This window comes from Orycteropus afer, unplaced genomic scaffold (genome assembly GCF_000298275.1).
Source record: "Orycteropus afer afer isolate SDZICR_OR568_19922 unplaced genomic scaffold, OryAfe1.0 scaffold00002, whole genome shotgun sequence".
NCBI classification, from domain to species: domain Eukaryota; kingdom Metazoa; phylum Chordata; class Mammalia; order Tubulidentata; family Orycteropodidae; genus Orycteropus; species Orycteropus afer.
Window position 1 is genome coordinate 7,363,914 of NW_006921589.1, and position 23,992 is coordinate 7,387,905.

Genomic DNA, 23,992 nt, shown 5'->3' on the forward strand with positions numbered 1-23,992 from the left:
ACCCAAAGGCTATTCTACATGCATTTATATGTCTTCAGTATCCTAGGGCACAGTTTTCTTAAACCATATTTCCATCAGGGTCAGACATGATGGGAAGGCTTAGAAAGAAATCAGGTTACATTTAGAAGATAACTCTCACTAGACTCATTGCCCTCCAGTCAGATCTGACTCATAGCAACCCCTCCTTGGGTTTCCGAGGTTGTATCACTATGGTAGTAGATTGCCCAAACTTCCTTCCGAGGATTGGCTGGTGCTTTTGAACCACAAACCTTCTAGTTAGCAGTCAAATGCCTTAGACACTAGGCTACCAGAGCTCCCTAGAAGATGACAGGACCCTCAATTTAGAAAGGAAGTATCTAATTTCAAAGAGAAGAAACTACTAGAACCCTTTTGTATGTAATAGTAGTAATTTGTTGTTGTTGTTATATGCTGTCGAGTCGGACAGACTCATAGTGACCCCTCCTTGGGTTTCCAAGGCAGTATCACTACGGAAATAGAGTGCCCTATCTTCCTTCCGAGGAGTGGCTGGTGGGTTTGAACTGCCAGCCTTGTGGTTAGCAGTCAAGTGCCTTAGACACTATGCTACCAGAGCTCCTCATATATACTATAGAGATGAAAAAAAAAAAAAAAATCTACTTTATTTATTTATTTTTTATTGTACTTAAGGTGAAAATTTACAGAGCAGAATTTGTTTTACATTCAACATTTTGTGTACGTTTGGTTTCAGTCCCCAGTTACCATCTCCAACCCTAACCCACTCTCCTCCTCTCCCTTCCCAGTAACCCCCACCCCATGCCCTCCTTAGTTATGCACTTCTGTCTGTTCACCTTTTTGTCCATGTCACTGTTGCCCCTCTGGTGCCCCATGGCTGATTGCTCCAAGGGATATATCGCCGTAGAGCAGGTGGGTGCATCGCCCTGGGTTGGGTGTTCTACATTTAAGTCTTATTACTGTTGAGCTGAAAGCCAGCCCTTGGGAGTAAGTTTTATCCCAGGCCCAATGTGTATCGCAGGGCCATAGTCTTGGGGTTCCCACCAGACTCCATCCTACCAGTAATTCTGGTCATTATTGTGTTTTTTAATTTTGTTCCACATTTTCCCTCCCACTTTATCCAGGATCTCCAGTTTTGATCCCTTCCCAAGTGGTTGGCATTGGTAGCTTTCTAGTTCTTCTGGTCTCGAAGTCCATCATGTCCTAGGGTTGATTGTTTCCAAATGCCCATGGTTTTCTTCACTCTTCTTCACGTCTGATGAGAGGTAACCATTAACTGCCTCTTAGATGGCTGCTCAGAAAGCTTTTAAGACCCCAGTTGCTACTCACCAAAGTAGGTGTGGAACAAGATTTTTATGTACTTTGTTGTGCCAATTGAGTCTGGTGTCCCCAGTACTATGGTCCTGAGTCGGCAGATCTGGTGGCTCTCTTTCCCACAGTGTCTGGCTGTTTATGAGGGATTGCTCTATGTCTGTGTTCTGTTGCTTCTGTAATGATTGTGGGTATTTTGTATCACTAGTATCTGTGCAGGATTAGCCTCAGCTGAATCTATCATTGGTCTAGAGTATATTCCTGTTCACTGACCCCCATCTGATCTTCTCAGTTGTGTGTGTGTTTATCTGTAGCCTGGCGTTTGGTGTTAATGGTAAGGCAGTATTGTGGATATACTGGTATTAGCTTCTGTTGTCTATATCTTATGTGCACAATTTGGTGTCCTCCCTTTCCCAAGTGTTATCATGCTTGTCGCAGACTCTATGACATCCCACCCCTGATCTAATTTAGCGTGTGGCCCCAACTAATCTGAAATTATCCCCTTTCCTTCCCTCCCCGGTAACCTACAAAGTGAGTTCTCTTCCCTAAGCAAATGCTTTCTTGACTTTTTAAACTAATGGGCTCATACAATATTTGTCCTGTGATTGATTTATTCACTCAGCACTGTGTTCTCCAGGTTTACCCGTGTTATGAGATGATTTACGTGTATTCTTCATTGTTCTTTAATGTAGCATAGTATTCCATTGTGTGAATGTACCATAGTTTGGTTATCCATTCATCTGTTGATGGGCATTTAGGTTGTTCCCATCTCTTTGCTATAGTGAATTCTGCTGTTATGAACATGGGTGTGCATTTGTGTCCTGTCTCTCACTTCTTTAGGATATATTCCTAGAAATGGAATTGCTGGTTTAAGTGGTATTTCTATTTTCAGTTTTTGCTTCTTTTTTTTTTTAAATACCTACTTTATAGAGTTGTTATGAGGATTAAAAGAAATAATGTAAAATCCGTAGACATAATAACCTCTTGATAAAGGCTATCTAATTATCTAATTATTAATATTATCTGATCTGGAATTCCATCATCTATAAAATTATATATAAGTATGTATATGTGTATATATACAGGAGCTCTGGTAGCATAGTGCTTAAGGCACTTGATTGCTAACCAGGAGGCTGGTGGTTCAAATCCACCAGCCACTCCTCAGAAGGAAGGTTGGGCAATCTACTTTCACAGTGATACTGCCTTGGGAACCCAAAGAGGGATCACTATGAGTCGGGTCTGACTCGATGGCACATAATAATAATAATAATAATATATATATATATATATGTGTGTGTGTGTGTGTGTGTGTGTGTGTGTATAGTATAAAAAACTTTGTCCATGTAGTTGAACAGAGGACAAATTCATTCCTATGGAACTCACTTTCTATATCCCTGTTGCTAGGGTCATTATGGTACACTCTATTTTTCACTTCCCTACTATTTTCAAAGTGCAATCCATAGACCAGCATCAAAATCACTTAGGAGCTCTTAAGAAATGCTGAAGCTCAGGCCCCATCCCAGACCTATTGAATCAGAGTCTGCATTTTAACAAATTCTTCAAGGGATTTTTGACACAGTAATATTGAGAAGTGCTGCTCTAACCAATAGTCATTCCACTTATCCCTTTCAACTACTGATTTTGCTGTGGGCAGTGATCAGCTCAGCCCTGGGATGAATCATTAGCATGCTATGCCAATCACAGCCCTCCTGATTTCCTGGGAAAGTAAGCATCAGATGGTCATTTTCCCAATTATGCTCTGAAATTAGAGTGTGGCCGTGTGGCGTGATCCTGACTAATCATTAAGGGAAAGATGTGAGGAGGCTTCTGGGAATGTCTTCTCCTTTTCTCCTCTTCCCTACCCTTTCCTTTCTGCTTTTGAATGTGGCTAAAGAATAAAATACCTGGATTTAAGGCTGTCGTTTAGCATCCAGATGAAAAGAATGAGGAAAAAGCCAATGCAATTAATATGGCAGACTATAAAATCAGACTGAGTCCTTGAGGATATTCTTGAGATACAAAATGGCCCTGGTAGAACCTACATCAAGTCTTCTTGTCAAGAGATTAGCACAGTCTACCCATTGAGCCATTGTCAGTTGAACAGTCTATTGCCAGAAGCCCAAACAATTCTGAAGTATTATACCAAACCAAACCCATTGCCATTGAGTTGATTTTGACTCATAGTGACCCCGATTGAGTTCCCAAGGCTGTAGAATTTTATGGAAGTAGATTGCCTCGTCTTCCTCCCGTGAAGCAGCTGAACCTCTGATCTTCTGGTTAGCAGTCAAATGTGTTACCCACTATGCCACCAGAGCTCCTTAAAATATTATACCAGTGGTTCTCAAATTTTCTGGTCTTTAAACCCCTTTATACTATAAAAAATATTGACTACTTCAATGAATTTTTGTTTATGTAGATTCCATCTATTGATGTGTCCTGTATTTAAAATTAAAACTAAAAACAGAACATATTTATTAATCTGCTTAACCATACATAGTAAACCCATCATATGTTAACGATATATATATAACTATAAAGATGTAAAGTCTATAACTGTATTTTCCAAAACCATCACTCATCTGTTACTTTGTCTTATTATGGAGGCTTGCATGTTGTTGTGATGCTGGAAGCTATACTTTCAGTATTTAAATACCAGTAGGGTCACCCCTGGTGGGCAGGTTTCAGCAGAGCTTCCAAACTAAGAGAGACCAGGAAGGAGGATCTGGTGATCTATTTCTGAAAAAGAATGGATGCATTTGAATGATGGTGTTAGCAAAGAATATTGAATATATCTTTCACAGACTTCCAGAAGAATGAACAAATCTGTCTTGGAAGAAGTACAGCCAGAATGCTCTTTAGAGGTGAGGGTTGTGAGGCTTTGTCTCACATACTTTGGACATGTTTTTAGGAAGGATCAGTCCCTGGAGAAGGACATCATGCTTGGTAAAGTAGAGCATTAGCAAAAAGAGGGGAAGACCTTCAGTGAAATGACTGACCCAGTGGCTGCCATTGTGGGCTCACATGTAGCAGCAACTGTGCGGACAGCACAGGACCAGGCAGTGTTTCATTCCCTTGTGTAGAGGGGTTGCTTTGAGTTAGAACCAACTTGACAGCACCTAAAAACAAGAATGATATTTTGCAAAATTAAAAGAAAAACCATTCAAAAAGGGGCATTGTTTTACACTTTTGCAAAACTCTTTAGTGTCTGAATAGCAAATAGCTGGATTCTCATGTCTGCTTCAATGATATGTCGCAATCTGTTGTTTTGGTTGAAATACATGTATAAAGAAAATTCAGCCTCATGCTGATATGTAGTTGGAAAAGGGAGAAGCATTTTAATAGCTTCTCCCCATAATTGTGGATTTCTTTTCTGATACATCATTCAAACTCAACAGGTGGTAGTTTCTTAAAGGTTAGTTGCAATATCAATGAATCCGTGGTGCTGGTTCCATTTCAATGGATCTTTTATGCATGCATTATTCTGTAACATCATGTATTGATCACATGGAAGACATTAGTTCACTCAATTATACATTTTCTAATTGTTGGTACGTATCATAATGAAATACTTTAAAAGTCACTTCTGTTAATACCACCACAGATATCATCATCAGAAAAGTCTTCAAGTTTTAGGAAACTGTGAAGCTCAGGGTGGAAGATACAAGATTTTGCAATATTCAAATGTTCTCTCAAATTTGAGTCAAATTTCTCACACACACACACACACACAAATTACTTTGCCTTTCAATAACATATCTACCAAATATTGCAGTCTAAATAACCGTCGCTTGTTAATCATTCTTTCACATAAAAAAAAGGTGTTCTGGTTTGAAAAACTTACCTCAAATAATAGCCAGAGTGCTTTTCGTTGAGGCGGTCATCATGCTTTGGTACTCAGCATAAGTGCTTTGCGAAGATCAACAAATCAAAACAAAACAACTCACCTCTACTCAGGGTCAGGATTTAACAAAGTTAATAATTTTTACTGCATCATGAAGGTCACTCCTAAGTGCAACTGACATATATTTTGCTGCGAGTCTGCCATAATGACAAACTCAGAGATTGGTCTCATTGTCTGAATTCATGCCAGGTCACCATTACTTTTACCCACCATACCTTTTGTACCATCACTGTAAATGTCAACAAAATGAAAAAGGGGAAAAAAATTTCTACTTTATGAAAATAAGGAGCCCTGGTGGTGCAATGGTTAAATGCTCAACTGCTAACTGAATGGCTGGAGGTTCAAACACTGTGGAAGAAAGATGTGACAGTCTGCCTCCATAAATATTACAGCCTTGGAAACCTTATGTGATGATTGTACTCTGTTCCACAGGGTCGCTGGGAGATGAAATCAACTCCATGGCAGCCAACAGCGATAACGTTATGAAAACAGTTTTAACTTCAAGGACCCTCTGTGATATTCTAATGGCATAAAAGACTTGACATCAGTTTTGGGAGGACAAGGTCTGCAATAACAGACCACCCCACTGGTGGTCTCAGGTTGAGCTGGGTAGCCTTCTGGTTCCCAATCTCATCATTTCTCTCTGCTCCCATTAATGGATCTGATGAATTTGTTCACATTAATGTAGTGCTTAAGACTGCAGGCTCTGAAGGTAGACAAAGCTGACTCTACCATACATTAACTATAACCTTGAGCAAACTAACTCCTGTTTTCTTGCTTCCATTTGTACATTTGTAAAATGAGGGTATTGATAAGTTTTCTGAAATGGTGCAAACTGTTAACACACTCAGCTGGCAACCGAAAGGTTGGAGAGTGGAATCCACACATTAGTGCCTAGGGAGGAAGGCCTGGTGATCGCCTTCTGAAAATCAGACATCAAAGACTCTATGGAGCACAGATGTGCTCGAACACGCGTGGGTGACCAGGAGTTGGAATTGACTTGAACGTAACTGGTTTGATTTTTTTTTTTTTTTTTTGCTAAATGAGCTAATATAAAGTGCTTAGAACCTTCCTGAATCAGTAGGCTATCACTAATTGTTACTTGTTGTTATTAACAAGGGCTCTGGTAGTGTAGTGCCTAATGCATTTGACTGCTAACCAGAGGCTGGCGGCTCAAACCCACCAGCCACTCCTCGGAAGGAAGGTTGGACAATCCACTTCTGTAGTAGTTTCCACCTTGAAAACCCAAGTAGAGTTCACTATGAGTCGGGTCCAACTCCACAGCAGTGAATTTGTTATTAATATTATTTGATAAGTTATTCATTCTAGTGAGATTTGCCTTTTAACCTGGAGAACTATCTTGAATAACAGGATTGAATGTCTAATGATGGGATTTCAGGCACAGTCAGCAGGCAGATTGGTTGTTTTTAATTTTTACGATTTGGGTTTTGGGAAGAATGGCTATTTTAGAGCCCTGAACCCTTCCCCCACCCCCCCAACACACATTTATCCCCAGCTACTCATATGAAATGCCCACTGATGCTGAATGAAAAGGCTCCTTCTTCATGTCCAGCCAATACTCTAACCCCAGAGAGCTGCATGAGGAAGGAGCTAGTATTAGTTCAGTTCTTATGCCCCATTAATGTCCTCACCCAGCAATTTGCATATGGTTGAGGTCTGATCCATGTTTTCTGACTATCTATCCTCAAAAGAAAAGAAATTGTGTTTGCAAGTGAATTTTGGGCAAGAAGAATTTTTTAAAAAAGCAATATTTTCACAAATTTCACTGACCAAACAATAAAATCAAAAACCTTGCAATAACATTTGTCTTCTGGCTATAGCTCCCATCACTGTCCATTGTGAGATGTTATCACTCTGCAGTCCCTTTGGAGACTGGAAGAGCAGCTGGTCATCGCATAAGAAAAATGAAGGTCCAAAAAGTATTTCCCCACAAAAAAAGAGAACAGGTTACCACATGTCTTAACATTAGGGTCTGCTCCAGCAGAGAATGGCTTAGATAATTGTATTTTGGGAACTCTCGTGTAGAGAGAGATTTATAGTTTTTTTGCTTATCAAACCCTATTTCTATTTTAAAATACAGACTCTCAGCAAGTGTCACCCTGAAGAATTGAGCCGACTAGACTATTTTGTTACATTTTAAGGATAAAAAAGCATGCAGCAGCTACACTATTAAGCCAAGCAATGGAGCTGGCACTCTCAACCTCATTACTCAAGACTCTCTTTAGTTCAATTATACACCTCTACAGCTAAGGAAGATAGATGGAGGTCATTTGGGAGTTGTAAACCACAATGCCTTGAATGCAGAACTGTGTTCTTAAACTGATTTACACCTTGTTCTCTAGTGTTCTACAGTGGGGGCTTCGATTGAAATGCAGGGGCCATGATTGAAAAGCCTTTTTCTGGGTTTTAGCCTCACAGCCCATACTGGCTGGCAATTATTACCTCCATTAAATGATAAGGGTCAATGAATGGTGCCCTCATTTCTTTGGTAGTAGCTACAAAACCAAACCCAACCAAAAGGGGAAATAGGGACTCTTGGTCAGAATATCCTTTGGAGAAAGAGGAACAATATTTACGTTGCCTGTGAGTTTCCACTTGATTGTGTGTATTGGTTCGGGGAGAAAGGCATTGCATAATTGAAAGGAGCCATTTGGTTTTCCAGCATTGACAAAAATACCGTCATGCTGCTCTGACTTAACTCACATATATCTCCAAGTGTGAAAGATGTCAAGAGTACTAAAGGAAGTTAATTAAAAAGGCAAATCCATCTGAAACTCCTCACAGAGCAAGATCCTTGCAAATTCAAGGTAAATGTGTTTTCTTGTCCTGAAGCTGCTATTCTCTTTGAATGTCCTGGGTTCAACTTCTGTAACTTCTCCCCTGTTGCTTCTTTAGCATCACTTCAGAAAGCAGTTACCACTTGGATTTAAAGGGCACATAAAAAAAAAAAAAAAGGAAACAGAAAATGTGCCTATGAGAGCACAGTATCCTTATTTCCTTTCATTTGTCTGCAGTTAAATGAACAGCATGTATCAAAAACTATGGTTTCCACTGCCCAAAAGCCTACCCTAATGGATCACCAGGAACTAAACAATCCAGTTATGTGTGCTTTCATTGGACACATATCCACAATGCTAAAGCATTTCATAAAAACTCACTTCTGAATTGCAGGCTATAAAGAATTTTATTTCCACTGATAAGTTTTCATCTGGAAGGAAATAGATCTTTTCAAGAACTTACTTGAGGACAGTACATAATCAATTCTCCTTCCTTCTTAGAAGAAAATAATAATTGAATTCAAGTTATATACCAGATCTTCTGTGACAGATTTTCTCTGTGAAAGTGAAAGTTAGATTTTTTTTTATGAGATGCTATTTATGAAGTTCCCTAAACTCTTAACAGCCTTAAAAACAGTGGACTTATGAAACATTTCATTAACATTTAAAGTTATCTCAGACAAACTGTTGAGCTATGGAAAGCATTTTTAAGGGCTAAATATTTTATGGCCATCTTAATGGTGCATATAAAAGAGCCAAAATATTCTGGGGTTCTGCTCAGTCTTTGGATTCAATATGTCTTATGGAATGCTCTAATTAGAGATTGAAATTCTACATACTTATTGGGCTTTTACCTTTGAAATTATATTTATTTTTGATTAGTGAAGAATCTATCCTTACATATTTCTTAAATTGTGATTTGGGTGAAAGTTGACAGAGCAAATTAATTTTCTGTTCAATATTTCATACATATTTTGTTTCATGACAGTGATTACAATCCCCACAACATAACAAATCTCTTCCCACTTCCTCCCTGTAGTTACCTGTTCCCTGTGTCCTTCTTCCCCATGCAATCCTGTCTGCTGTGCAGTCTCCCTGTGCAAATGCTGCCCTTCTGATCTCCTGTGGTTGATTGTTCTAAGAAGTGCACCTACCTGGTGTAATTGTTCATCTTGTAGTCCTGTCTATTGTTTGGCTGGAAGCCACAGGAGTGAGTTCAATTCCAGGCCCAAAGGGTGACTAGGGGCCATAATCTCAGGGATTTCTCTATCAGAGCAGCAGACCTGGTCTTACCCATGATTTTGAGTTTTGTTCCACATTTTACTCCTATTCTATACAGGATCTCCTATTTTGATCCCTTTCCAAGTGGCTGGCAATATAGATAGGTACCAATTAGGTCTTCTGGTCTCAGGTCCATGCAGGTTGAGGTTTGCATAGTATACTAGTTACTTGGATTAATTGTTTCCATATGTCTTTGATTTTCTTCATTCTTCTTTGTTCCAGATGAGAAGAGACCAGTTGTTGCATCTGAGATAGCCACTCACTAAGCTTTTAAGACCCCAGTCGCTACTCACCAAAGTAGGATATAGAACAATGTTTTTGTGTAGTGTGTTATGCCAACTGAGTTTGATGTCTGCCACTACCATGGGCCCAAGCCAGCAGGCCCAGCAACTCACTCCCTCTAGGTATCTGATTGTGGCTAATAAGTTATTGTAACTTTGCCCCAGTTAGCTCTATTATATATATGGACATTTTTATAGCACATAGAAACACGTATATAGAAATATCATCTGCCAAATTTATATGGTCATGTTAAGGTTGTATGCTAACTTGGCTGGACCTGGTTGAGTGGCTGGGCAGCTGGATGTAGTTATTCCCCATGGTGAGATTGGTAATTAACTCCATGGTGGAATCTACTGGAGGAGCTGAGTAGCTGCTTGAGGGAATGCGGTCTGCTTCCAGTACATAAGAAGAAACTTTGAGGATGATCTCTAGCTGATGGCATGCTTGAGCCCTGCATGTAGCTGAGTCATTGGTCAGCAGCTTGCTATGCTGCCCTGTCAATCTTGGGACTTTTAATGGACTTGAATTAATGGCCTGCTGTGTGGTTTGGTAATATCAGGACTGTGCCTTTTCACTTGTTGACTTTGGGTTTGTCAATCTCAGCAGCTAGAAGCTGCCTGAGTGAAAAGATGCCTCTAGCTTCAGTGGGCCTGGAGCAAGAGGCAGAGCTGAACCCCAAGGTCAAGGAGCTTTCACCCAGCCCCTAGAGCCTGGCACCTGGAACTCGGACTTCACACCTCCAAAATTGTAAGAGCTTAAGCTCCTGTTTGTTAAGGCCATCCCATTTGTGGTATATTCCTGTCAGGGCAGCACTAGGTAACCAAAACAGGTATACTCCCTTTTGCCAACCCATACCTGATCATTTAGCCTGTTTCTATATCCAGAAGTAAAAGTGAACCAGACATCAGTAAACATTAGTGATGTTGACCATAAAGAGTAAATCATGCATATTTAGAAGAAGACTTCTCATATAAAGGGGACAGAAATTACAAAGGCCCTAAAGTGTATATGAGCTTGGCATATTCCAATAAAGGAGGCAATACAGCTAAAATATAAGTTAAGGGGACTGAAGACTTTAGCCAAGGGCCAGATCATGTAGGGCTTTGTAGCCCATCATTTTTATTCTAAGTATGATAGGAAGTCACTGGCAGAAATTCGAGCCTGGAAGTGATATAATCTGATTTATGAATCACTTCTGATATCATAAAAAAGACAGCAACATAGAAATAGCTAAGTAAACAAAAACATATAAACTATCAAAGTGAATAGATGTGGAAAGGGCAAGAAGAGCCACTAATCAGTTGAATAAATAGGAAGAGATCCAAATGATTTTATGATGTGAACAATTCCAAGGCTTTGACTGCACATGTATCAATCCCTTAGGTTTTTTTTTTTTTTTTTTTGAAACAGCAGCTGAAGTCCTAAAATACCAGAAGACATAGAAAGGATATAAACTCTTTTAATGTGGGTAAACAATTTGATTGAGTACACACAGATGGCTGCTACATGGGGCAGGAAATACGTCAGCTTCCAATTGAAGGTGCTCAGAAGCTGCTGTCACTACCACTTGGAGAAAAGAACCCTTAGGTCCTTTGACAAGCTCTTTGCCATTTTAATAGAGGTTTTATAATATCCAATCCCTTCTCAATGTTTTTGGAGACTCTGGGTATATCCCAACTTTCCCACTAAACTCTAGTAACTGGGGGTGGTGGGGTGGGAGGTACCTGGTACATTCCTGAGTGCTCAAGGTGAGTGGAGACTCAATTTCCCAGGTTCACACTGCTGAGATCCTACCTCATTAGTAGACCTTGAGACCTGCCTGGACCTATTCCTTGCAATAAATAAATGAAATTGTAAAGGGCAGGTAGTGTTGTAGGAATAGGAATTACCAAGAATGGAAGAAGTCAGACTTCCTATGAGCCTTGCAGGGTAGGTATGGTGTCTTTAAGAGAAAAGCATGAAGTTCAGCCTTTCAAACAAAGGGCCCAGAGGCAAAAAGAATCAACCTGCTCGTGGAAAATGACACCTAGTCTTCTTCTTACTGGTACTAGCAGCTATTCACTTCAGCAAATTAGACACCTTGTTCTCTTCTTTCTTACCCCTACAGATAAATCATCACTGGATTTTATAAATTTACTTTCTAAATATCTCTCACACTAGCCCATTCACTTTCACCCTCACCCTGTCCCACCTCCCTACTCCCATCCTGGTCCAAATTCCCATCAGCAGTTCCCTGAACTATGACTGCTTTCTAACTGGTCTCTGACTTCCACTCTTATCTGCCTGGCTTCTTCCAAGTGTTCCTCACATAAGTCTAATCATGTCTCCCTCTCTCCTTAAGCTTTTCGATGCTTCCTCATTATTTTCAGATAAAGACCAAAACCTTGTTCCATAAAAAACCATGGTCCACAAACAGCACACGGTCCAGCTCCTGCTGCGTTTTCCAGCTTCAGCCGACTCTGCCTCTCCTCCTCCAGTCTGCGAATTCCAGCCACACTGTCCTCTTTTCAGTCAAATGCATCAAGTCCCCACCCGCTTGATCTTTTAGGACAATTGTAAACATCTTCTCTTTCAACTCATTTATTATGTTTTGTAGTTTAAAATAAGTGTTTTATCTTAGGATGCCTTTGTATGTTGATCTTAATGCACTTAACTATTCTAATTGAGCAAGTTGTTTACTGTCTTCTCAAGCAACTCAGTTTCTTTAGGGGGCTATTCTATTTATTTTTCCCACTAAGGCTGATGAACCCCCCTTAGATACATAGCTTTCTGTTTTGTGTCTTTTTCCCCTCTCCACTAGGTCCCTAAAGTGATAGCACTCCAGTAGCCAAAAAATAAAAATAAAACCATGTCCATCAAGATGATTGCTACTCATTGAGATCCTGTGTGCCTCACTGTAAAATTTTGCTGCACAGTTCTTGGCAGTGATCTCATGGAAGCAGATTTCCAGGTCTTTCTTCCATAGACTTGTTGGGTAGATTCAAACTACCCATCTTTCCATGAGTGCCTAAGAGAAAACTGTTTGCACCACCTAGGGACTTAGGCACTTAGAGCAGCTGCAGGGGGACTTTAAACAGTAATGGCCCCTGTGATTTAATGATGCAACCCCCCCCCAAAAAAAAAAAAAAACCCAAACTTGCTGTCATCAAGTTGATTTTGACTCATAGCGACCCCTCCTTGGGTTTCCGAGATGGTATCTCTAAGGAAGTAGATTGTCCAGTCTTCCTTCTGAGGAGTGGCTAGTGTGTTTGAACCTCCAGCCTTCTGGTTAGCAGTCAAATGGCTGTAGGCACTACACCACAAGAGCTCCTAATGATGCAACAGTAGACAGATATTCAGAAATCCTGATAATTCCTGATGTGACCTCTCTACTTCCTTGTATCTTGGGTTTTCCTGGCTTCTTGGATGGAGAGGACTCTGGCCTCTTGCTCATTTCTCCTTTGCCCTTGTGGGTTGGGATGGCCTGGCACACCTTCATGACGATGGTCATCCCTGAAAAGTCTGGGACTCTCCACAAGTCAGGTGTCCCTTACATATATGGTACTCTCCTTGACTGCTCCCCAATACCAGAGCAGAGAAGGCCCACTACAGCTCTATCATTCATCTCCTCTAAGATTACTTGACTCTGGCCTCAGGTTTTGCTGAACCAGAGAGAAGAGTTGTGATGGAGTTAGAAATAGAGGGAAGGCAGAAACTTCTGTCTTCCCAGAATCACCTGCCTCCTCTTGAATCAAGTTTAATTTTAAGTAACTATTCCTCTCTCAACAACCAGTATTTCAACCAACTAATATTTACATAAGAATATTGGTCTGGAGGCAGTTATCTTGAATAAAGGTGACTGTAATTAAAAGTATTATCAGTATTACAAAAACAGAAAAACATAATAAAAGGTGCCAAAAGTTAATTGAACCTCTGTTTACCAAGGTAACGGTTTTATTTTTGGCAGAGAGTGAGAAGGGGGAGCACTGTACTATGCTGCTACTGTTATTTCTGAAATCCAAATAACAAAGAGCTTTGTAAACTCTAAAAATTATACAATAACTAAAAGGCCATGTATGCTACTTCCACTTACAGAAAAAAATGTTTTCAAGATGTGTAAAGTGAGGGAAAAGAAAAATCTCCGATTTAAATGAAGTGTATTCTTTTCATAATTACATATGAATTGATGTCCTCTCAGGAAGAAGTTTTCAAGTGAGACAGTTTGATTGAGGTTGATGTTGGAAACTGAGAAGAAAGCTGAGCTATACTCTACTATTTGGTTAAAGAGAAAACTAAAGTGATATATTTTTAATTGGGTCTTCTTTTAGGTTAAAAAATGAGCAAGTATCTTCTATTGCTGCAAACAAATTATGAAAAGTTTAGCAGCTTAAACAACATACATTAACTGTCTCATAGTTCTATGAGTCAGGAGTCTGGGCACAGCTTATTCAGGGTCTTCTGCAAGACCGCAACTGAGGTGGCCCAGCTGGAGTCCCATCTGAGGCTCATCTGGAGAAGAATCAACATCCTCACTTACATGATTCTTAGCAGCATTCAGTTCCTTGTCTTTATAGTATTGAGAGCTTCAGTTTTTTGTTTTGTGTTTTTACTGGATATTGGCTGGATGCCACTCTCAATTTCTAGATGTTGCTTTGGTTTCTTGCGAGCTGGTCCTCTTCATTGGAAGTTCGAAACATGGCAGCTTGCTTCTCCAAATCCATGAAGGGAAATCTCTAGAGTGAGTCCACTGATAAGACAAACTCTTATAGCATGTCCTATAACTCATCACCTTTTCTGTATTTTATTCACTGAAAACAAGTCACAAGTCTTGCCCACACAAATAGAAAGAATTATACAAACCTATCAGAAGGTTGGGCAATCTACTTCCGTAGTGATACCATCTCAGAAACCTAAGGAGGGGTCGCTATGAGTAGGGGCCAACTCGACAGCACATAACAACACCACCAACAACAACATCAATAAACATAGACTATGGGGACGGGGCTGATCTCAGAGTCTGTCCCACACAGCTCCTATGTATATTATTTACTTATATTTGTGTTTGTTTATTTCAGTGGTGGTGGCGGTTGTTGTTATGTGCCATCGAGTCAGTACCGACTCATAGCGACCCCTCCTTGGGTTGCCGAGGCAGTATCACTACTGAAGTAGATTGCCCCATCTTCCTTCCGAGAAGTGGCTGGTGGGTTTGAACCGCCAGCCCTCTGGTTATGCCTTAGGCACTGTGCTACCAGAGAGAGCTCCTATTTCAGTGGTTAAGAAGTTCAATTCATGCCTGGGTTCAAGTCTTAGCTTGGACATTTCTCACTCTGTGTGACCTTGGGCAATTTCCATGACCTCTTCATGTACCAGTCCCTTCATCGATAAAATGATGTATTATATAAGTATCTATCTTTGTAGAATTGCTGTGAAGCTTAAATAATATAAATAAGTATAAAGCACTTAGAATAGTGTGTGGCAGGTATTAAGTTTTCATTATATCAGAGTGAATATAAGACATAGCTGTATGGTAGAAAAATTTAAAAGATCATTCAAAAATAAATGTAAATTAATAAAATTCTAGTAAGTTCTTCCTGTACTCCAGGTAATGGTCTCATATACCCTCTGTAGTTTACAGACTTCACTCTGAAGACCATGGTACAGTATAAACTACAGTGTTGAGCCGGAGGTTGCATGGTTCCAAAGAAATAGAAATGGGAATCTCCTTGGAGCCCAAAGAACAGAGCCATGAGACAAAAAAGGCTGTCTTATTTTATCCAGCCTGGAGTACAATGCATGCCCAATACAACACTATCATTATGCACACAGGGACCTCCTGAGGGGGGAAAAAGACAAAAACCCACTCCCATGGAGTTGGATCTGACTCATAGTGACCCCTCCTTCGGTTTCCAAGGTGGTATCACGATGGAGGTAGATTGCCCCAATATTTTTTATAGTCATTTTAGATATTCTGATGCCCGATTTCCATTTGTAGATATACACATTCTGTCTAGAAACCTCAGAAAAGCGGTAGTGTTGAGTTAGTAGGCATGAAACATTTATTGGGGATAATCCCCATAAAAAAAGAATAATTAAATACTACTTAATCATAGTGGGATGATAGATAACATACTCATATTATGCAAGTCCAATGGGCATTGTCAAATGATTGAAGTCACCATTTAGGGTCCTACATAATTATCCTTCCTATCATGGCAGAGGCTTTGGTGCCTTTTGTTAATCAGTATCACTCTAAACCACTGTGGGACAGTCAGCCAATCAGACTGTTCAATTACCGTGTTTGAGTGGTCCTGACCTCATGAATATGAATAGAGAATTCACACAATAGAGCAGCACTTATAATGACAATGAAGCTGCCATGAGGGATGAAAGAAAGTATGAATTAAAAAAAATAATAATTAAAATTGAAATGAGAAAAATCATAATTAGCTGTGAAGGTTACATATATTTGTTAAAAATGTTTCTCACTTGCCATGTGGACAAAGAGGTAGAGCTATTCATTTTATACTTCATTTCTTTCAGTGATGGTTGTCCCAAATGCTGACAGCTGGACCTATCTTGCATTTAAATAATATAAAGATCCATGTAAATATTTGGAAAACAGAAGCAAAAGGATGAGAGTTCAGACGTGCTCTTAAACCAAGTGTCATCATGCTTCACTGGCAGACATAAACCTTGAATGGGGCCCAATCAGTATGTCATGGTTCAAAGGCAGTTCAATGTGAAGGGTGTCAGTCAAAACCCTTGGACACTGTGGCCTTAAACAAAAGTGTGAAAAGATATTATACCAAAAAATATATAATGTTTAGCTTAATCCTTTTAATCCACATTCGCTACTTCCAAAAAAGTGCTGTGCTCTTGCTAACAAGGATATAAAAATTATAGCAAAATGACATAAATTAGAATCGGTTAAGAAAGACAAAACAAAGGAAATAAAAGAATAGGGTCATAAATGAAAGCATAAATGAAGTCAATTCACAAAAGTGCATACCATGAAATTTTACATAGCAATCTTTGAGGTCTGAATTCATTTACTGAACCTCAGAAGTTACAAGGTCGTGTAAGGAAAGCAAAAGTCATCATGAAGATATTCACAAACAAATGTGAACTTTGAAAATGGTCTCTTTGCTTAACCCAAGCCTCTGTCTTTACCCATTGAGTCCTCTGCCAATTTCCACCTGCTTATTGTAATTGTACAATGAAAACAGAATTCATTATATAGGGAAATTGCACATCTTGAAAAAGATGCAGGACTTCATGAAGTAGATGAAAGTAAGGTTGGAACACTGTTTGAACCTCAAGCCAGTGACAAATGAGGATGTTGCAGATTTACTCTGGGTAACAACTAAATAAGTGGAAAGGATGAGGAAGATATCACTGGTTTATGCTTCAAAAGCAACAGATCTGAATATCAAAGTTTTAAGAGACCTGTGGAAAAATTGATGAAACTCTTGAATGACCTAGTATGTCTTACTGTGAAAGTCAAATAGGAAGTATGTCTTACTAAGTTATAATTTTATTAGAAAAAATAACTAAATAATCAACACAAGATTAATTTTCTGTTTGATAAATCAATCATAGTTGTTAAGTATATTAACTGTTAGATAAAATAAACTATCATTTTCATTTTGTTTTTTGAAATAAAGTCTCTAATGACCCTTTCCAACTTCTTCCCTACCTGTCCTACCACTACCGTTTTCTTCTAATTAAAGTTATTTTTACTTTTTATGTACAAAGGGTTGGTATTATTTCCTTTGTTGTGCAGATATCTTAGATAATCCAGTCAAGAAAGATCACTTAGTTCCATTTATGAAGCCTATGTCCTTCACATTCAGACAGAAACACTAGCAGCACATGTTGAGGCTGTTCATTGGGATTGGACTGTGCCGATCTAGCACACTTGTCAAGAACAGGAACCCTGGCCAAATTTTTGCAGATGACTGCAGCAGAGTTGCTGGTGACCCTTCTTGCTTTGAGGGATGCACCAAGGGAAAAGGAAAGAGACTCCTGCCACTATCATTTTTAAAAAAAAAAATTAAAAAATTTTGTCTCTGATATAAAAATGAGAGCTCTGGTTGCATAGTGGCTAAGGCACTTGACTGCTAACCAGAAGGCTGGTGGTTCAAACCCACCAGCCACTCCTCGGAAGGAAGACTGGGCAATCTACTTCCGTAGTGATACTGCCTCGGAAACACAAGGAGGGGTCACTATGACTCAGGTCCAACTCGATGGTACATAACAACAACAACACAACATATTAAAATAAGTATCTTAAATGTGCTTGTAAAAGTGGACTCTAATTTTTCAGTGGCAAAATCCAGGAGAAAATGTCATCAGTTATATAATTCATAGTATCGCTGGTCTAAAAACAAGTCAGTTACTCAATATTAGAAAGTTACATTTATTCCTGATACTAATCCTAGAACCAACAACCAGGAACAGTGAGATTCAGGTCATCCCTAGCTTAACACACATTCAAGTTATGACCAACCACACTTACAATGTCTGTTTTTTGTACATCTTATTAATAATATGTATGTATATTACAATATATATGTAAGTTTATATGTAACAATTTCCAACCCCTAGAGACAAATAAAGATCAGATTTATAAAGATACTGATAATAAAAAGCAACAAAAATGAAAATTAAAAATATAAAAGAGGTATTCAATTTAACATCAGAACCAACTCACAACAGATTGGAACCCCTCTGTAAGTCAGGGACTGCCTGTATAGAAAACCACATGTTCTTGCAACAAGCAAAACCATAGTTTCCATGGAGTTATTTTTTCATTTCATGATGAAGAATATTGAACATACCATGGACTACCAGAAGAAAGCTTTTTCTTAGAAAAGTACAGCCAGAAAGCTCTTTAAAATCGAGGATGGTGACACTTCATCTCACATACTTTGGGCATGTTATCAGGAGGGACTAGTTCCTGGAGAAGGACATCATGCTTGGAAAAGTTGAAGGTCAGTGAAAAAGAGAGAGCCTCAAGGAGATGGAGTGATACAGTGGCTGTAGCAATGGGTTCGACCATAGCAGTGATTGTGAGGACAGTGCAGGACCTGGCAGTGTTCTGTTCTGTTGTTCATGGGATCGCCTATGAGTCAGAACTGACTTGAAGGCACCTAACAACCTTCTTTTGTTGTAGCTTACACCATAAGCTATAGTTCCTTAACAGAGCCTGCTTATTAGAGAAGGTTTACACAAGACCACCATGCTGTTGCCTGAGTGAATAGCCCTCGGATGGTCCATTTCAATCCAAGAATGGATTTGAGAGTTTCTAAAGCAGTGTTTCCCAGAGTGTGTTCCAAGGAACACTAGTCCTGAAAGCTTCACTAGAATGAAAGGAAGGTGGTGGTGGGGGGAATGGTCCATAATCAAATCTGTTGAGAAATGCTGGACGTTATTCTTGGCGATTCCCAGTGACCATCAGGCTGCTAAGACTTTAGATAAAATGGCACTTTATGCTCAAGAATTGAGACTCTGAAGTCCAAGCAGGTCTTATCCTGGCTTTTTCCCTCACTAACTGAATGAGTTTCAGTATGTTATTCACTTCTCTATATCTCAATATTCTCATCTGCAAAATGGGAAAAATAATAACACTACCTTCTTCACAGGATTTATGAGGGTTATTCACTGTGCACTATACCTAACACAGAGTAACTACTATATGCACATCAGCTATAGACATGTCCTGCATAGCAGTCGGCTTAACATGATTTAATTCTGTATTTCACATTTTGACCACAGAGCCCTTCTTTCTGATAACAGTCATTAACATAGTGGAAATAAGCTGTGCAAAAATTCTGAAAGTATAGATTTTAAACAGATGCACATATCGTAATCCTCTCTAAACCTTTTCCAAAAAGAACATACCCTATCCCAAACAAATATACTGATTCCACCATGTGGTTGTTATCATGTGCTGTCAAGTCAGTTTTGACTCCTAGTGACCCAATGTGACAGGGAAGCACCCACAGGGTTTCCTAAGCTGCAAACTTTATGGAAGCAGATCACCACGTCTTTTCTCCTGTGAAACAGCTGTGGGTTCGACTTCCTGATCTTTCCATAAGCAGCTGAGTTCTCAATCATGCACCACCAGGGTTTCTTCCACGATGCAGGTGAGAGTATCTGAAGTTTACAAAGGTCCCTAGGTGTTTGCAATATGGTCTGTAACCACTAATTGGGAGCAGTGGTTCCAAGTGTGGATTTTGTCGATTCTGACTCAGGCCAACTCCCTACATCAACAGCAGCACCAGCATCACCTGGGAACTTGTTAGAAATGCAAATTTTAGGTCCCATTAGAGAGCAATGAGGTTAGATCGTCCAGGTGAATCTGTCTGAGGACGGTACAGGGGAATGAGTGGAAGTGACTGTCTTCTGGGCCTCCACACTTTCAGCTTCTCTCTGATGATATTTTGAGAGATTTCAGTGATATGTGACAGATTTCAGTGAATCTGAGATTTTTCCCCTGAAAAAAAAGAAAAGCAGCTCTTTTCTGTTGCCAGTTAAATTCAGAGCCAAAGCCTTTGTAAATCAGCTGAGCTCAGATCAAAATTAGCATTCAGACCACAAGGATGTGCATCCAAACAGAAACCCACCTTTGGTGGTTATATACAGTGTCAGCTATCTCAGAACTCCCTTGGGATGGTTCTGGGTGAGGGCCGGCCACAAAATTAAATGTGCATGAGATTAGAAAGGCGGATGTGAAACCCCGAAGCAGGGTATCTGGCACTGTTGAGGATCCCGTGGATTGGGCTGATGGGCTGGCTCACCTGGCCTGCAAAGGGCAGCAGCTGGGCCCACAGCCCTTCTGTCTTTCCGGCTCTGCCTCCAGATTCAACAAGGCCTGGGCCAGATGCATGTGCAGCTCCACAGTGAAGGTCTTGAGAGGCTTCTGGAAACAACCTACATTGCTGAGGTAAGAGACGTGTGTTCCAGTCGGTCCTCACTCTCCTCTTCACAGACATTTTCTTCATCACTGCTATCCCTGCTGACATGTGGCCACCTCAGGCCCAACACCTGCCACAGAAGCAGTTGCCTTTCATAGACTCCTTCACCACTTCTGCTTCCTGAGTGTGAAACCAAAAAGCCAGTTGCTTTTTCAGTCAGTTGATTCTAACTCAGGCCAACTCCATGTGTGTCAGAGTAAACTGTGCTCCATAAGGGGTACAACAGATGAGTTTTGGAAGCAGGTCACCTGATCTTTCTTCTGAGGTGCTTCTCCAAAACCAAACCAAATTCACTGCCATCGAATCTATTTCGACTCATAGCAACCCCTCCTTGGGTCTCCGAGGCAGTATCACTACAGAAGTAGATTGCCCCATCTTCCTTCCGAGGAAAGGCTGGTGGGTTTGAACTGCCAGCCTTCTGGTTAGCAGTCAAATGCTTTAGGCACTATACCACCAGAGTTCCCGAGATGCCTCTGGGTGGACTCTCTCCAACTTTCTATTAGCCGCCAAGAGCATTAGCTGTTTGTACCACCCAGGGACTACTCTTGGTTGCTGGGTAGCCATTTATCTTTGATCCTCCAACAGTCCCCTTCCAGATGTGGACTTTCCAGCTTCTCCTGTGAAATCACTGAACTTTTAGGCTGAGGAGTCTTTGCATTTGTGTGTGTTTGTTTTTCCTGTAGAACAGGACTACACATCTTTAAGCAAAGAATCTTTCGATCTAAAATAGTTACAATGAAATTTTCTATCTACAGACTTACCCTAAAGATAGAAAGTTTTCTAACCTAGAAACATGATGAATAAACCATTTTTAGCTTAACCTTATTGATGGGATCACTAATAATAACGAGGATATATTGGATGTTTACTTATGCCAAATCTTGGGCTAAATATTTTTCATAGCTTATCACTGAATTCTCACAATCCTATTTTGCAGGTATTTATGTCTCCCCCACTTACATCAGGGAACCTGAGGTCAGTGAAGTTCCATGCTGACTGGTTTATGAATATTGTGAGGATGTTTTTATTAGGTTTCCTCCTAATGGATGAGAAGTGATCTCTTACCCACATAGTAAACCTCCATTGTTTCATTAAATAAACTTATAAATGTATAACGATTTTCCCACTATTAAACATCCCTTCTAATTATAAAAAGTAAAATATTTATTGGAGAAAAATTGGACAATTCAGATAAATGTAAAGAAGTGAATAAAATCACCTGGAATCCCATCAATTAGGTAATTTCTGTAAAAAATGACTCTCAACTACTTCTACTTCCTATAAAAATAAAATCCATTTTATCGGTTTTCTGCACTCACCATTTCTCATTTTAAATACATGTCTGTTTCTATAAAGAGTAAGATGATTTCAATTTAAAGTTTATGTAAGAATGGAGTCTTTGGTGTGAATAGAATTGTCTAATATTTGAAATGCATTTATTTAGTTAATGGTTAACATGCCAAGAAAAAGGCTTACGACAATAAAAAGTGGTGGCGGTGGAATTTCCTTTTAATGGTCTCTGATCAGTTTTTACTTGCATTCTGTAAAAAATCTTTTACCCACTTTTACTGAGATGCCACGAAGTCACTGGGTCTGAGATTAACTGTTGTTAATATGCCCTTCAGAAATGTTAAATTCAAGTATGAAAGGCTTATGAGGCTCCCTCTGACATAAAACCTCCCGTGGGTTCCAGGGCTCATGGTCATAAATGGCTCCTTTATGGGAGCAACTAACCAACATGTCAGTAAACAGCAACAATGAACATGGAAAGACCTTTTTTTTTTCTTGGTGGGGTGTGTGTGTGTGTGTGTGTGTGTGTTTGCAAGTGTTATAAGTGAGTTGTAAGTGTACATATCATTATTCATTGTGAGTTTTTACCTTTAAATATATAATCTTTGGAATGATGAACTCCTCAGTGTCATGGTGGCAGTGTGCAATTAGCTAGTAGGAAAGTGAGAGTCACCTTGTTCTTTGAGTAGCATTCACTCAGTCAATTAATTGAGTGCAAATGCCTTTAACTGAGAGATTCAGATTCCAGCCAGGCTATCCTGTGATATCAGAATGTAAGAAACCAAAAAATGAAAGGAGACCAGAAGAAGTAAAAAGGAGGCAAATTTTTTTTTAATTTAATTTTTTAAGAAATTTAAAATTGTGATTTGGGTCCACATTTACAAAGCAGATTCGTTTTACTCTCAGCAGTTTATGCACATATGGTTCCGTGGCCCCCATTACAATCCCTAACCATAAAAAGCTCTCCTCCCATCTCCTCCTTGTGACTCTCTGTTCTCTGTTCCCTTCTTATCTATGCATTCCTGTCTGTTCAGCTTCCCCTCTAAGTGAATTCTGCCCTTCTGATGGCTCATGGTTGATTGATCTAAGGGGTGCATTTCCCTCGGGTAGGTGTTCTGGTTGTGGGTCCTTCTTCTGTTGGCCTGAGTGCTAATCCATGGAAGTGAGTCCAGTTCCAGGCCCAAAGTATAACCCAGGACCATAGTCTCAGGGGTGCCACCAGAATATATCTGACTAATAATTCTGGTCATTTTTGTAGTTTTGAATTCTATTCTGGAATTTTTCCTCCCACTGTATCCAGGATCTCCAATTCGGATCCCTTTCTGAGTGGTTGGTGTAGGTAGCTGGGCACTATCTAGTTCTTCTGGTTTTAGGGGCGTGAAAGCTGAGGTCCCTGTGGTCTATCATATCTTTGGACTAATTGTGAAAAGAAGGCAAACTTAGAGGAAACATAAGGGACTCTCACTCTATTTTTTTGCACATGAAGAGAAGACCCATTTGGAATCCAAACTGGTTTGGCCAGCATGTGTTCTTGAGACCCCTCCCCTCACTGTAGCTTAGATCTTACTCTATTCACCTTCTCTCCACTCAAGCTTATTTGGGTTGTAGAGTCTACATAGTCTAGTGATGGGTGTAGGGTAATTTATACACTATCACTTCATCTGTTTGGTTTTATGACATCAGTAGAGATTTTTCTCTTTTTTTTCCCTAGCACTTAGCTTTTAGTTAGGGTAAGTTTCCTGCTTTGGTTATGATGCTTGGAGCTGTAACAGAAATGAGAGAAATTAATGTGTGCATAATTTGCATCAATCATGATTTTTCTTTAAAAAAAAAGTTGTTTTTGTTAGCTACCATTGAGTCAGCTATGATTGCTGATGACTTTATGTTGCCCAGTTCTATGCCTCTTTGTGATTATCAGTATCTTGGAGTCCATTGTCATGCCTAGTGTGTCAGTCCATGTCATTGAGAGTTTCCCTCCTTTTTGCTGATCAGCCATTGTGTCTTTTGCTAGCAAGTGGTCTTTCTTGATGTGTCCAAAATAAGTGAGTTGAAATTTCACCGTCCTGGTTCTAAGCAGCGTTCTGGTTGTATTTCTTCTAAGAATGATCTGTTCATTCTTCTGGCAGTCCACAGTGTATTGAATATTCTTTGCCAACATCACAATTTCAATTCTTCTTCTG